This window comes from Chiloscyllium plagiosum, unplaced genomic scaffold, assembly GCF_037043375.1.
Source record: "Chiloscyllium plagiosum isolate Xiang-an unplaced genomic scaffold, Cpla_swu_hap1 HiC_scaffold_22, whole genome shotgun sequence".
In the NCBI taxonomy this organism is placed as follows: domain Eukaryota; kingdom Metazoa; phylum Chordata; class Chondrichthyes; order Orectolobiformes; family Hemiscylliidae; genus Chiloscyllium; species Chiloscyllium plagiosum.
In genome coordinates, this window is record NW_028270160.1 from 78,187,460 (window position 1) to 78,204,420 (window position 16,961).

Here is a 16,961-nt window from a genome sequence, read left to right on the forward strand (position 1 = left end):
CACTATTTTTTTTATTTTTCTCATTTTGGTTTGGAACGGAGTCCAAATTGAGAATTGAACTTTGAACAGTGGCTCGTTCTTCTTTTAAAAAAAAACTGGAGAGACAAAAGACTGATGTTTGCTGTTAGGATCTGGCCAGGAAAGGTAATTCAGGTGAATTCCTGCTCTCTGAACACAGCATATGCTTCAGCACCGAGATGTAGTTCTGCTCAGGGACTGACAGCTGGATGGATATTGAATGGGTCAGTCAGTAAGAGGAATGCTGCCGGGCAGGTAACCACAGAGAATGGTGAGAAAGAAAGCAAAAACCATGAGTGACCTCGCTCTGACTGGATTTTGGGCTTGGAGGAAGTGCTTCTTTGGAAGCTGCTGGACTGGTCTAGTCTTCTTTTTGGTTTGACTTTGTCTAGTTATTTCCCCAGTTGTTAACTTGTCAAAAGGTCAGAGATGAGAATGTGAGTCTTCGGGAATGAGTGTTAGTCTCCACAGGTCTGCAGAATTTGTTCACATTGACTAGTGACTTTAAGTTCAAACATGGTGTACAGTTCTTGTGCCTGTAATACAACCCAGCATCAAAGGATTTCATGATGGCCTACTATTTATCATTGAAACTGTTATCAACTGGCAAATTAAAATTTTTGAACAAGTTTATCTCTTAACTGTCTGCGAATTGGGGGGGTGCATGGGTTTATGATCATCTGTGTTCTGCTAAAGTGACATAATCAGAAATGAACAATTTATTAAGTTATAAACTTGATATCCAAGATCTGTTATTTGTAAATTCTGGTTAGGAACAATTGAACGATTTTGAGGATCATTGAATGGTTGAATGTCACTGCGTTGCAAATCCAGTGATTGGGAGGCTGGTTTTGGTTCAGCTTCATTTTCCTGTGTCATTCCGGACACCGTACCTCCAGGCACAATAACTCTGGACATTGTCACTCCCTGTATGACACTATCACTCTGGTTACAACACTGTCACTCTGGACACTATCACTAAATACTGTGAGATCAGACTGTGACACTGGACAGTGTAATGCTGGACATTGCGATGTCAGATGTTTTAACTATAGACACTAACACCGGAAATAGTGACACTGGATGTCATTTGGATGCAGATAGAAATGAAAACAGTCAAAAAGAAAACAAATGAGATAGAATCTACTTGTAGAAATGGGAACTAAATGGGACTGAGTGAGAATGATTATGGCTGTTTAATGAACAGAAATCAGAACACTGCAATGATGTCCACATCTAATTGAGGGTCTCGGGGTGGTTTGTATAAAGAATATGCGGGAGTGAGTTTCAGACCGGAATCTAATCGAGGGGTTCACGGTGGTTTCTATACAAATGACGGAAGCTGACCTATGTGTTCGAATGTCCCGTGTTAGTCTAACATCCAGGGATTGTTTAATGGAGCTTGCTTCATACTTCAAGGACTCAGACATCTCCATTTTATCCGTCTCCCAACAAAATTGACAGGGCAATGACAGCAGAAGCTATACAAAGAGAAATGTTGCCTCTGTAATACCACATGTAATGCCATCTGTATACATCCAGGACAGGAACAATCCTGGGATTGATAAGAATAAATCTCCCTCCACTCCATCCTCATCAAACACTCCCAGGACAGAGACAGAATGGTGTTAGGCACAGAGGAAGAACTCACCTCGACATTGTTCCCATCACTGTTCCTTTGGCCATGGGTTTGAAATGCCATCCCCACACTGTCATTGACTATAGATCTGTCTCTGAATTTTGTTTCATCATTTAGGGATGTATTCAGCCCAGTGAGCGCTCACAGCTCTCTCTCCCTCATAGGCATAGACAGTGTGTCTGTCTCTCCTCTTCTGTCTCACCATTTCTCTCCTGTCTCTCTCTCTCTTTGCATCTCATTTCTCTGCCTCCCTCCCTCATCTCTGCTTTCTGTAGGTTCATGACACCATTGCGATGTTAAGAGAGACTGTACCATGAATGTCACGGTGTTTGCTGTGTCCTGGAGGGTGGAGGACTAGCTGGTGGGCAGTAAACAAGATCATTTCCAGCTTGGTGAGCTAGTACCACCCCAGCTTCAAATTTACCTGGACCGTCTCAGACTCCTCCCTCCCCTTCCTAGACCTCTCCATTTCTATCTCGGGCGACCGACTCAACACAGACATTTACTACAAACCGACCGACCGACTCCCACAGCTACCTAGATTACACCTCCTCCCACCCTGCCCCCTGTAAAAACGCCATCTCATATTCCCAATTCCTTCACCTCCGCCGGATTTGCTCCCAGGAGGACCAATTCCACTACCGAAGAGCCCAAATGGCCTCCTTCTTCAAAGACCGCAATTTCCCCTCCGATGTAGTCGATGATGCTCTCCACCGCATCTCCTCCACTTCCCGCACCTGCGCCCTTGAACCCTGCCCCTCCAATTGCCACCAGGACAGAACCCCACTGATCCTCACCTTCCACCCCACCAACCTCCGGATACATCGTATCATCCTCCGTCATTTCCGCCACCTCCAAACAGACCCCACCACCAGGGATATATTTCCCTCCCCACCCCTATCAACATTCCGGAGAGACCACTCCCTCTGTGACTCCCTCGTCAGGTCCACATCCACCACCAGCCCAACCTCCACTCCCGGCACCTTCCCCTGCAACCACAAGAAGTGCAAAACTCGCGCCCACACCTCCCTCCAAGGCGCCAATGGATCCTTCCATATCTGTTGAAAATTCACCTGCACCTCCACACACCATTTACTGTATCTGCTGCACCCGATGTGGTCTCCTCTACATTGGGGACACAGGCCGCCTACTTGTGGAACCTCTGGGACACCCGCACCAACCAACCCAACCACCCAGTGACTGAACACTTTAACTCCCCCTCCCACTCCGCCAAGGACATGCAGGCCCTTGGCCTTCTCTATCCAGCACCACACTTTTCAACTCTGGTCTCCAGCATCTGCAGTCCTCACTTTCTCCGAGTTAGTAGCAAGTGGGACTGCCTGAAGGGTCACTGCTAAAGACACAGACACTTTCAATTGATAGCAATGAGTAGCTGAAGGGAACAAATGTAATGTTTCCAGGTTCACTGAAAAGACCTACAGTGGGTGGGAGAGAAAGCTGTGGGGACGACCAAAGATACGAGCAACTTCACTGACTGAGGAAGGAATTAGCTGATGGAATATAATGTGCAGCAGATATTTCCAAGCTAACTTAGTGACTGATTAAAATTCCCATTCCTTGCCCAGTCCAACCTTCTACACCCAAAGGATTTTTGTCGCTGTGGGACAGCTGTGTAGGTCAAACTGCGGGATATGAAGATGGGAACTGTGAAGTGTTCCCAGTCTGAGCCACAACATGAGGAGCACAAGGAGTGAGATGATTATTCTGTCCTGGAAGTTGAATGAGTTTTGGAAACAAGGTCCCTGTGATTGACAACACTATAAACCTGGCAACATCCAGAACCAAAGTAAGGTGCCAGAGGAATCACAGGTGGAAGTGGGAAGGGACTGGGCAAGGGCAGAAAAAATCGAGTCAATGTTCTGGGGACATGAGTTTGAATCCTACAGTGGCAGATGGTGGGAATTGAATTCAATTTAAGGGGAAAAGGAAGGAGTCTTCCCCATTAGAACATTAGTGTATCAGACTATGTTCACAACAATGTGCTTTAGGTAGGAAATTTGCCATTTGACCTGGTCTGGCTTACATGTGACTCCAGACCCACAGCAATGTGTTTGACCTTTAACTACCTTCTAGGCAATTGGGGATGGAAAATGCCGGCCCAACAAATTAAATAAAGTTCTCCAGCTCTGGTACCCTCCTGGTAATCTTCCTGTGCCAACTCTCCAAGATTGATGAATTCTTTGGCAATGCAGTTCAGTTCAGTTCCCAGTTCAACATTTAGCTCAATTGTGTAGTTTGGGTTTGTGTAGCTCTAACTTTTCATGTTTGCTTTAATGATTAATTGCATTAGGTACTTATCTGTGATCGTCACTCAACTTGTCAAAGATCATAGAAGGAGAAAGTGAGGACTGCAGATGCTGGAGATCAGAGCCGAAAATGTGTTGCTGGAAAAGCGAAGCAGGTAAGGCAGCATCCAAGGAGCAGGAGAATCGACGTTTCGGGCATAAGCCCTTCTTCAGGAAGCCGGGCTTATGCCCGAAACGTCGATTCTCCTGCTCCTTGGATGCTGCCTGACGTGCTGCGCTTTTCCAACAACACATTTTCAGCAAAGATCATAGAATCCCTACACTGCAGAGAGAGACCATTTGGCCGACTGAGTTCGCATCGACCCTCCACAACCCAGGCCCTGGTCATGACACAGGCTGCTTCAGGCACAGCCAACTCCATTTTCACCTGTAGCTCCATGGTAAGCTTGTCTTTCTCCCTGCCTCACAATTATTCATCCCTTTGTCTGCCAGACTGCTCTTCTCTCTCTTTCTGGGCTCCATCTATTGGAGGAGAGGACACAAGTAAGTTGTTCACTCTTACTGGTTCCCTTCAGGCGAGTTTCAGGTCTAGTCTGGTTGACCATCTCCTCACGAATTGACGAATTTGGTCCCCAGTGTTGCTACTGCGAATCTGATGCTCCCCAGTCAGAATCTGTTCTCCGTCTTTGCCATTTGAAGCACGTCTTTGAGGTGGTGTTTAAAGGGCAATCAACATTTAGGAGTGAAGTGATGTAATAATCAGCAAAAACAACCTAGACCATGTCTGTCCTGCTACCAGTTGTTAGAAAGAAGTACTTTACTATGTTCAGTGGAAAATTTCAGTAGCAGCTGGTGAGCGTTGGGGTGTGGGTGATAGTCACTGTCAAGCAGAGGGAGATGGAGCTGTGATTGTGAAGGTTTTATGGAATCCTAGAGGTCTACAGCATGGAAACAGGCTTTTCGGCCCAATTGGACGATGCCACTCAGTTTTCACCGTTAAATAGTTCCATTTGCCTGTGTTTGGCCCATATATCCCCCCAGTTGTCCCTCACTCCCAGAAAATATGGATAAAGAGGACTCAGTAATAGCAGTGCCACTGAATTTCATGTTAAAATGGTGAAACTTAACAATAAATCTCTAAACAGAAAGTAATCCTTCATGTCGAGGAAACAGCAGTAATGAGGTGAGGTCATGTAATGCACATGGGCAGGACAAACAAGACAAGGAAATACACGATGAACAAAAGGACCCTGGGAAGCATTGACAATTGGAGAGATTTGGGGTGAATGTACACCAGTCTCTGAAGGTAGATAAAGAATGGAGATAATATACTTGCTTTTATTAGCCTGACATCTTGTTTCTGTCCTTGGGATTTTCACTTGCGATCTCTTCCTCCCTTGAACTCTCTTTCTCTCCTTCCCTCCCTCTGACTGTCACTATCTCATTCTCTGTCTGTTGGTTCTTCTCTTTTTCTCTCAATGCATTTTTTCTCCCTCTTTCTCCCTGGGCCCTCTGCTCTGTCCCAGTGGCAGGGAAGGGGGATTGGGAAGATTTGGACTTAGTGCCACAAATTGCTGTACAGTTAATGCAGTAGGATACACATTTCCCCTGTCTCTCCCAGGTTTTACCCTCACTGTTGTCCAAACCGGGCCAGGGGGTGGAGGGATGAGTGGAAGGGGCATAAAGTACCTTTCTCATTGAGTGTGTGATTGGTTGGCTGCAGACTGGAATCTTGCTGTGCATTACAGCAGTCAAAAGACCAGTTAGTCTCTGAACATACTCACCATGTCCTTCAGCCCAGGGGTTGAGAGTCTGCGAGGGGAGGTGGAGTAGCCATGCCCCTGAGTTCTTGAGCGGAGGAATGGGAAGCAAGGAGGTGGTGAGAGAGAGCCAGGGACAGGGGGAGTGTTTGATGGGGCTTGAGGGGGGAAGGGGCTGTTGTCGGAGAGAGAGAGATGGAGGGGTGAGAGGACAAAGAGGCAGAGTATGAGACAGGGCGGAAGAGCGGTCTCCCCAGGTAGGGGAGTAATAATGCCATTCGGGGCAAGGCCTGAGTAGCTGGACAGCACCAGGATCATTTAATGTGGGGTGTGGGGGGAGGATGGGGGATTGTTGGTGGTTGTGGTGGTAGGGAGGCACGATGGGCTGAAAGGATTATCTATGCGATGTGAAGCTTCCATAATTCTGGGACTGGGATCTTGCTGTGCACAAAAGCAGTCAGTTACAGGCCAGTTAGTCCAGACAAACTCATTAATCTCTGCGCTAGGGAGTGGGGCTCAGCATGATATGGGGGACAGCAAAATATTTGTGAGGGTACACAATTGGTGAGGAGTATATTTGGGAGGGCAAAATAATTGGGAAAGGGCAAACATTTGGGAGCGGAGTAAACTGGGAACAGAATAGGGGGATGCAATATTGTGTGGGCACTTTCAGATCTAAGAGAAAAAGACACGGTGAGAGAGAATGAGAGAGAAAGAGACAGAGGGAGTAAGTGACAGAGAGAAGAGAGGAAGAGTGGGGATGAAGAAACAAGAACAGACAGAGAATAGAGAGATCGAGGAGGAGAGCAAGCGAAGAACAGAGACAGAAAGTGCTAGAGAATCTCAGAGAGGGAGAGAGAGAGAGAGAAGGGCAGAGGGAGAGATAGGGAAGAGAGAGAGAGAGAGAAAGAGAAAGATGGAGACAGAGAGAAAGAGAAGGACAGTGAGAGGGAGATAGAAAGAGGGAGGCAGACAAAAGGACAGAGAGAGAGAGAAGAGGAAAAGTCAGACAGGGACAAACAGAAGTTAAGACATGGACAGACTGAAGTGGTGATACTCATATTCCAGTTAGTCCCAGCTCTCTTGATGGTTCCTCACATTCCCTCTCTCCCATGAGGTTTGCTTCAGACTGAGAATGTATCAGTGTGTTGTATATTTGTGAGTAATCTCTGTGTCTGTGTCTCTGTCCAATGGAGTGTCTTTTGGTTTGGGGATTAATTCCCTCTTTCTCTCTCTCTTGTGTTTACAATGATACCCGCTGCTGAACACCCCATGCCATTGCACAAGCATCAACAGCATTTTCTTCGAGTGAACTTTTTTGGAATTGAAGTAACAGGTTGTTATTCCATCAAAAAGTCTGATCCACTGCATTATTCCCTTGATGTAAAACATGCTGTGCCAGCAGCTGCCCTGACATATACAATGTACTGGGGGAATGTTCAGCTCAGTGTTGTTGTTACTGCAAACATTTATAAACTTTCAATTGTTAGCTGGCAACAACAAGTCCCTTCAATACTACCTTACTCCCACCCTGATATACTTTCCAACCATCAATGACCACAAAGTAGTCTGGGGTTATTCAGCACCTAAGTGTGATCTTCAATAAATCACCTCAATTTCACACAGTGATTCAAACAACATGAAAAATGACAAATAAAAACTGAAAGAACTGCGGATGTTGTAAATCAAAAACAAAAACAAAAGTTGCTGGAAAAGCTCAGCAGGTCTGGCAGCATTGGTGGAGAGAAATCAGAGGTGATATTTCAATTTAAGTGGCCCTACCTCAGAACTGTCATCCAAACAGGAGCTGAACATACTAAACTGCCCTATGTGAGGTCAGTTCCCTGAATAGCCATCCCCAACCAGCAAAGGTTCGAGTCATGAACAACTACCCATAAAGTGAACACAGGCGAGCAGTCATTCCCACTCACCTCCTTTTCAACCACCCAGAATGCAAGGAAGATGCAATAAAAATTCTAAGAAGTAAATTGGCTAAAATTGCCCAGCAAGATCTTGAACTGACTTGTACTACAGCAATTATAACAGGTGGAATTTATATATCTATATAAATCTGCCTCTGTGGTGTGAATCACCATCACTGCTTGGACAGACGTCCCATGTGACAATCGGTGCAATGATGTCCCACACCATGATGCAAAGAGCATCTTGTAAATCACGGTTGACAGATGATTCATATTCTTTTAGCAGTGTGCTGCTGATGGACTATGAATCAACTGATGATCCATTTACAGTTTCCAACTCACGAGTCTCTCAATGTTGAATTTCAGTTCAACTGGAGGGCACAACAGAGAGAAAGCACTGCAGATGCTGGAGATTAAAATTAAAGAGTGTGGTGCTGGAAAAGCACAGGTCAGGCAGCCTCCGAGGAGCAGGAGAATCAACATTTTGAGCATTAGCTCTTCATCAGGAATACACAATAGCAGCACCGACTTTCACTCTGTCAGGCCAAATGTTCTTGATCCTAATTGGAGCCTTGGAGCAGCACAAAAATATCAAATATTCTAAATCACACGTCATTCACCATAAACCAACTTGGCTTTCATCTGTGAAAAATCCTTTTGGACCAACCAATTTCCACAGTGGTGAGGCCTCTGGACCAGGTCCAATAACAGAGATTTCACAAAGTTGATGGAGTACTGCATCAAGGTGTAACACTATGACCTCACAGTGAATTGGTCTAAAAATATATCCGGGCACTTATCTGTAAAATGTCAGTGCCAACAAAATAATAATAGCAATAATAATTACTTACGCAAATTAATAGCCTAAAATGAAATAACAATCCCAAGGAAATGTACATGGGAGTATCTTCACATAGACCATTATCGTTTGGGGAACATCAAAGGATAACAGCAACAAAGGGCAAGATGGGAAACGTCCTGTTTGACAAAGTTGTTTGATCCTCTGTGGGACAGCTGCTACCACAACACTCCAGATCTCAGTGTTTGTCCTGTTAAACTGTGCACTACAGCACTATGCCTCTTTCTACAAATAGCATAACTCACACGTCTTTTTGACAAACAAATAATTCAACAATACACATCATAAATGGAACCCTGTGCTTAACACCGCTCCCAGTGGGCTGTCCTCACAAATGCTGTGTCTCCACAGATCCACTGATTGATGAAAATACACAGATAGTCAATGCCATCCGTGCTCACCATCAGTTATCACTCCATAATGACCTGCTCAACTCACCTTTTGCTAATATTGTACCTGGGCTCCCATTTGGAGCAAGCTGCCTGAGCAAGATCCACTAACAACATCTCTTTCCATCAAGGAATGGGAAACACCAGGTGTCACTGAGAAGTGGGTCATTACAAAACCCATCTGAGAAATAGCAGGCTTTAAACTACTACAGGGAAAGACCGTCTTGCTGAACACTTTCTTGACCAGATAGGGTCAGTGCTCAGCTAAATTCCATCAATGTGGCTTCAGTGTATACACATTCTGTACAGCATAGAGAAACCCACAATACTGCATATTACTGAGGAGCCTCCAATCTGACAAACTATTCACTTTAAACTCAGTTAGTGAGCACACTGTCATCTGGCATATCAGGCGTACAGTGGAAATGTAGAGATTTATATAACTTAAGTTGTTACAAGATTTATCAGGCACACTAACAATGTGAAGGAAGACGTAGCATACTTTCAAGATAATTAGCCTTGGAAAGTACATGTTGTTGTTTGTGAAATAACCTCTCCCTTCCTGCTGCTGGCAATGTCTCAGAATTGGAGAATTATCTCAAAATTGAAAAAGAGACAGTTTCAGAGACTATTTTATCTTGTCTGGTATCTCATTATTTTTAAAATCATTGAATGACAGGAGGTACAAATATCATTGAGATTTATGTTTGTACTTCAATACTCCAAAGACTAGATTAATCTGATCCTATTAGGTCTCAAATGCTAATTCCAACTTGTATTCAAACACCAAGACTTGCATGATTTCACCCACTATCAGTCCCAGCAATATTGAAATATCTTTCAATATTCCTTTCAGTGATGACCTTCATTTTGCTGAGGCTAGTCAGCCAATCAATACCTCACATTGTAGAACACCTTGAAAGCTGTTTTAATAAATACTGTTATCCCACTGCTTTTCTTGTTAATTCAGTTTTGCAACCCATTTAGGAAATTCCATCTGTGAATAAGCACTCTGGTACAGAACCAAAAGCTGATGCTGACTACAACAACTGCTAGAACTCACTAGGTAATACTTTCTTAAAACAAATACAAAGAAAAACAGGAACAAATTCAGATCCTTATCCTCAGAATTTTCAAATGACAGAATAACATCGAACAGAAGAGGCCCTTTGGATCATCAAGTTTGTCCCACCAAAATTACACTAAATCTACATCAGTCCCATTTTCCAGCACTTGGCACATAGTCTTGAATGTTATGACATTTCAAGTGCTCTTCCAAGTACTTTTCTGATGTTTCCAATTTCAATTTCAGGCCCCTTACCAACCTCTAGGTCCCCTCTAAACCTCCTGCCTTTCAGCTTAAAATTATACCACCCTGTTATAGGCCCTTTGAGTAAGGGGAACAACTGCTTTCTACTCACCCTGTCTATGGTCTTCATAGATACTTCGATCTCTGTTCTTCGTGAAGCAACCAGAGCTTATCCAGCCTCCCTCTTCACAGCTAAATTGCTACACCGAAGCAACATTCTGTTGAACCTCCTTTGCACTCCCTCCAATGCAAACACATCCTTCCCATGCTGCGGTGACCAGAACGACACACAATCGTCCAACTATGGCCTAAACAAAGTCCAACAGCACTTCCCTGCTCTTATAATCTATGTCTTGACTAGTAAAGGCACATATCCTGTACGCCTTCTTAACTACCCTCGTAGCCAGTCCTGCCACTTTCAGAGATCTGTTAACAAGCACCTTAAGATCTTTTGGTTGCTTTATGCAGCCTGGTGTCCTCCCATTCACTGAGTACTGCCTTGTTTTAAAACTTCTGGCAAAATGTATCACGTCAGGGTTTATCAGGATTAAATTTTATCTGCCGTTGATCTGCCTGTTTGACCAATCTACCTATTTTTGTTTGTCGCGTAAGAATATTTTCCTCACTGCCAAACACCCAGTCAATATTTGTGTCATCACAAACTTACTTAGTATCCCCAACCACCGCCACCCCCCAACAACACATTCACCCATATACATGAACACACACACACATGCAGACATACACACACACTCACACTTTATTATCATTTACGAATATCACAAACAATGAAAGATCCAAAATTGATCCCACTGGATACCAGTCTCCAATTACACTAACAGCCTTCTTTCAGCTTTGCCTCTGCTTCCTCTGACTGAGTCAATTTGCTAATTTATTCTGAATTTCATGTGTTTTTACGTTAGTCGTCAATCTCCTATGTGTGGCTTTGGGACAGTTCAGTGACCCAGTGCTTAGCACTGCTGCCTCACAGCACCAGGGCCCTGGGTTCGATTCCAGACTTGGGTGACTGTCTGTGTGGAGTTTACACATTCTCCCTGTGTCTGTGCGGGTTTCCTCTGGGTGCTTGATTTCCTCCCACAGTTCAAAGGTGTGCAGGTTAGGTGAATTGGCCAAGCTAAATTGCCCACAGAGATAGGTGCATTAGGCAGGGGTAAAGGTAGGGGAATGGGTCTGGGTGGGTTAATCTTTGGAGGGCGAGTGTGGACTTGTTGGCCTGCATGGCCTGTTTCTATACTGTAGGGAATTGAATATAATCTTGTCAAAGGCTTTGCTAAGATCCATACAAACTACATCAATTGCTCTACTCTCATCCAAAGACCTGGTCACTTCCTCGAAAAATTTCACCACACTTGTGATGCATTTTGTCCCTCTGACAAAACCACACTAACAAAAAAGAACAAAAGAAAATTACAGCACATAAACAGGCCTTTCAGCCCTCCAAGCCTCTGCTGATCCGGATCCTCAATTAAAATCCGTCGCCTATTTTCCAATGATCTGTATCCCTCTGTCCCCTGGCCATTCATGTAGTTGTCTAGATACATCTTAAACGATGCCATCATGTCCATCTCTACCTCCTCCCTGCGTCAAGAACTTTCCACGAATATTTCCCTTAACCCTTTCCCATCTCACCTTGAACTTGTGATCCCTAGTAATTAAGTCCCCCACCTGGTAAAAAAAAGCTTCTTGCTATCCACCCTGTTTATACCTCTCATGGTTTTGTCGACTTCAGTCAGGATACCCCCCTCAGACTCCATCTTTTTAATGAAAATAATCTTATTCTACTCAACCTCTCTTAATAGCTAGCACCCTCCATACCAGGCAACATCCTGGTGAATCTCCTCTGCACCCTCTCCAAAGCATCCACATCCTTCTGGTAATGTAGCAACCAAAACTGTATGCTGTATTCCAAATGTGGCCAAACCAAAGTCCTATACAACTGTAACATGACCTGACAAATCTTGTACTCGATACCCCGTCCGATGTCGGAAAGCATGCCGTATGCCTTCTTGACCACTCTATTGACCTGCATTGCCACCTTCAGGGAAATATGGGCCTGACCACGCAGATCTCTCCGTATGTCAATTTCCCCAGGGCTTAAGTCCAAAGATGTGCAGGTTAGGTGAACTGACCTTGCTAAATTACCCATCGTATTCGGGGATATGTAAGCAAGGTGCATTAGATAGGGGAAGTCTAGACTAATTGGTGTAGGGGATTGGGTTGGTGTGGACTTCTTGGGCCAAATGGCTTGTTTCTACACTGTAGTGATTCTAATTTACTGTATAGTTTGCTTGAGAACTGGGTCTTCCAAAATGCATCACCTCGCATTTGCCTAGACTGAACTCCATCTGCCATTTCTCTGCCCAACTCTCCAATCTATCCATATTCTGCTGCATTCTCTGACAGTCCCCTTCACTAACTGCTACTCCACCACTGGTCACAGTTCTTCATTTTGAGAAACTCCCTTCCACTATTACTCACAGCCTCCTGTTGTCCAGCCAATTCCCTATCCATCTAGCTAGTACACCCTGGATCCCATGCAACTTCACTTTCTCCATCAGCCTGCCTTGGGGAACCTTATCAAACGCCTTATTGAAGTCCACGTATGACATCTACAGCCCTTCTCTCATCAATCAACTTTGTCACTTCCTCAAATAATTCTGTTAAGTTGGTATTATCTCAGAGAATAGGTAAGGGAGATCTAGTGGACGTGGGTACTTGGATTTTCAGAAATCTTTTGACAAAGCCCCACATAAAAGGTTAGTTTGCAACATCAAAGCAAATGGGATCAGGATAACATACTGACTTGAATTGAGAATTCATAGCAAACAGACCGTGTATTGTTTGGCGTGGAAGGTAATGACACTGGGTAGTATAAAGATCAATGCTTGGGTTCCAGTTATTCGCAATAGCCTTCGTGAGTTATTTTTCATTCATGCGTTGTATATACTGGGTTCTCTAGACTACTCTCCGATATTTTGTTTATTTATTAATTGGATAATTAATATGACAGGATACTTCATCATTTCTTTGACTTGCAGTCTGAATTTGAACTGAGTGTTTATGCAGCAATTTAAATTCACCAGTGAAACGCCAACCATTGCAAATATAAATTCTGAACTGTTGTAATGTCTCAGGTATGTTCCCCGAATGTTATAATAAAAGAATTCTATCATTCTTGCACCGACCACAGAATGATGAAAGTGTCGGATAACGACAAAAGTAAAATCACAGACTTTCTTCTGCTTTCCACCTCTGGGTCACCGGGATTCTCTCCTTTGCTATGGCCCTTCAGTCTCTGATGGGCCCGACTTGTCACAAAAATATGTCTCACTGTCAGTACTGAGTGACAGAATTAAAGTGTATGGAACCAAGGGCATTAAAACCCAATCAAAACAGTCAAATCCCACCCAACCGGCACAGAAAAATAATTCTGCTTTGGATAACAGAAACAATTGGCAATTACCCCTGTCAGTTCGTATCTATAGTAGAAGGGGATGTTTTTAAAAATAGACCAGAATGCATGTTATTCAGAGGACGACAGCTGCATTTTTCTTGGCACAATACTGTGTATCCACGTTCTGGAAACAGATGACAATTACATCGATCAAAGGAGGAGGTAACTGTCAACCAGACAGAACAGTTTTTGGCTGAATGAATCAGAACGTTGTGTACACTACACATAGTGGTGAGATCCAGGAAAGACAGGGGAAATTAATACATTTAATCTGCCACAGAATAACCTCTGTGATTATAATAAATAGATCTGCCGTCACCACAACCATGAGGTAACGGCTGGTGCAGGTTGAGAGGCTCCACTTTCCCCTCCCACTCTGCCGAGGATATGGAGGTGCTGGGCCTCCTCCACCGCCGCTCCCTCACCACCAGACGCATGGAAGATGAACGCCTCATCTTCCGCCTCGGAACACTTCAACCCCAGGGCATCAATGTGGATTTCAACAGCTTCCTCATTTCCCCTTCCCCCACCTCATCCTAGTTTCTAACCTCCAGCAACACGATCCCCTTGACTTGTCCGACCTGCCCAGCTCCTTTTCCACCTATCCACTCCACCCTCTCCTCCCTGACCTATCACCTTCATCTCCTCCCCCACTTACCTATTGTACTCTATGCTACTCTATCCCCACCCCCACCCTCCTCTAGCTTATCTCTCCACGCTTCAGGCTCTCTGCCTTTATTCCTGATGAAGGGCTTTTGCCCGAAACGTCGATTTCGAAGCTTTTCGGATGCTGCCTGAATTGCTGTGCTCTTCCAGCACCACTGATCCAGAATCTGGTTTCCAGCATCTGCAGTCATTGTTTTTACCTCCACTTTCCTTTGGCCAGTATCATAATTCCGAGTAAACAGGTCCTTCTCCTGTTTAAGATACCCCTTAAAATTCATGTCTTTGAATAAGTTATTGTCATCTAACATAATATAGACAATAGGTGCAGGAGTAGGCCATTCTGCCCTTCGAGCCAGCACCACCATTCATTATGATCATGGCTGATTATCCTCAATCAGTATCCTGTTCCTGCCTTATCCCCAAAACCCTTGATTCCACTATCCTCTATCCAACTCTTTCTTGAAAGTATCCAGAGACTTGGCTTCCACAGTCTTCTGGGCAGAGCATTCCACACACCCACCACTCTCTGGGTGAAGACGTTTCTCTTCAACTCTTTTCCAAATGGCCTACCCATTATTTTTAAGCTGTGTCCTCTGGTTCGGGACTCACCCATCAGCGGAAACATGCTTCCTGCCTCCAGAGTGTCCAATCCTTTAATAATCTTATACGTCTCAATCAGATCCCCTCTCAGCCTTCTAAACTCAAGGGTATACAAGCCCAGTCGCTCCAACCTTTCAAGTAAGATAGTCCCACCATTCCGGGAATTGACCTTGTGAATCCAAGCTGCACTCCCTCAATAGCCAGAATATCTTTCCTCAAATTTGGAGACCAAAACTGCACACAATATTCCAGGTGCGGTCTCACCAGGGCCCTGTACAGCTGCAGAAGAACCTCTTTACTTCTATACTCAATTCTTCGTTATGAAGGCCAGCAAGCTATTAGCTTTCTTAACTGCCTGCTGTACCTGCATGCTTGATGAGTCAAAATTAACTTCATTTAATTTGTCATGATAAAAGTGGGTACATCAGCATCAGGCCAGGATGGACTGAATGGAAACAGACCAAGTAAAGTATTGCTGAAAATACATTTGCAATCAAAAGACACAGATTTTAAAAAAGTATGTGATTTAATCTTTATAATGGATCATGTTGTCCTCTAAATTCTCGAATTTGCATTCTCACCTATTTACCTGTATTCAAAATGTTCCATGTTCATCATTAATTTATTTGCTTTCTTGGACAGGTGTGAATCACATTTTATAAAATCTCTATGGAAGTGTTAGCGGTTCTGTTGTGATGTAAATGTTACCAGCTGGTGTGATCGTGAAAGAAATGACCGATTTCATAGAATTAAGTAAAATGAAATGCAGGTAAGAATGCCCGAAACAACAGTAAGTTTGAGAATTGGGAACAATCCTGTGCACATCTTTGAACTGTGGGAGGAAACCCACGCAGACATGGGGAGAATGTGCAAACTCCACTCAGTCGCCTGAGGTGGGAATTGAACCCAGGTCTCTGGCGCTGAGAGGCAGCAGTGCTAACCACTGTGCCACCGTGCTGCCCACCAATTGTGCAAACATATCCATTTTTGACTTCATGATAGAGGGATGGTCATTGATGAAACAGCTGATGATAACTGGGCCAAAGTTCATGAGGAACTTTTGCAGTGATGTCCTGGAGCCTGGATAACTGACATCTATCTTCCTTTATGCTCAATATGACTTCAACCCTGACTCCCTTTTACTCCACTTTGCTAGGACTCCTTGATGCCACACTAGGTCAAATGCTGTTGTGAGTCAAGGACTGTTACTCTCACTTCACCTCTGGAGTTCAGCTCTCTTTCTAATGTTTGAACCAGCCAGCAGATGCTGCTTGATAGCACAGTCGATGACATCTTCCATCACTTTACTAATGATCAAGAGTAGACTGATGGCGTGGTGACTGGCTAAACTAATTTTTTTTGTTTTTTGGTACAAGACACTCTTGGGCAAGTTTCCACCATGTCAGGTAGACCCCACCTTAGCAGCTGTACTGGAACAGCTCAACTCGGAATGCAGCAAGTTCTGAATTCTTCATACTTCATCAAAAGCCCAACCTTACACAGCATAATTGTCAAAGTACTTTTACCTCATTTGTCTTCCACCATCATCTCAATGAACAACATTAATTTTAAGATTGTTCTTTAGCAGTTTTTATTTATATATTTATATCCCAAAAATGATCCAATTAAAACTGACATCTCAGAATGTTTCAATTTTAGTACTATCAGCCACGTAATCTCAAACCATACTAGGAAAACTACAATTATCCTGGAGCTTGATGCTTAAGTTTGCAGGTCGCACTCATTACTCTGTTGTTGGTCTTGCCTCAACATAGTGCCATCGGGGAAAAGCTGTCTGTTCATCATATTTTCTGTTGATCCACTTATTTAACTCACATTTATGACATATTGGGGGTTTCCACAAGATTAGTGTACATAACAATCTACATAAGAAAAAGGTCAAAGTCTTGACCAACGGAAGAGCCCAAATACAACGCACATGGTGACCATTTAGCAAAAGAGCTTCTTTTGATATTGTTCATCCTTTAGCAGCAAGAAGCCTCTGGCCTCCACTCAGATTTCTATTGCAGACAAAATGACAGCAATTTTATGGGTAT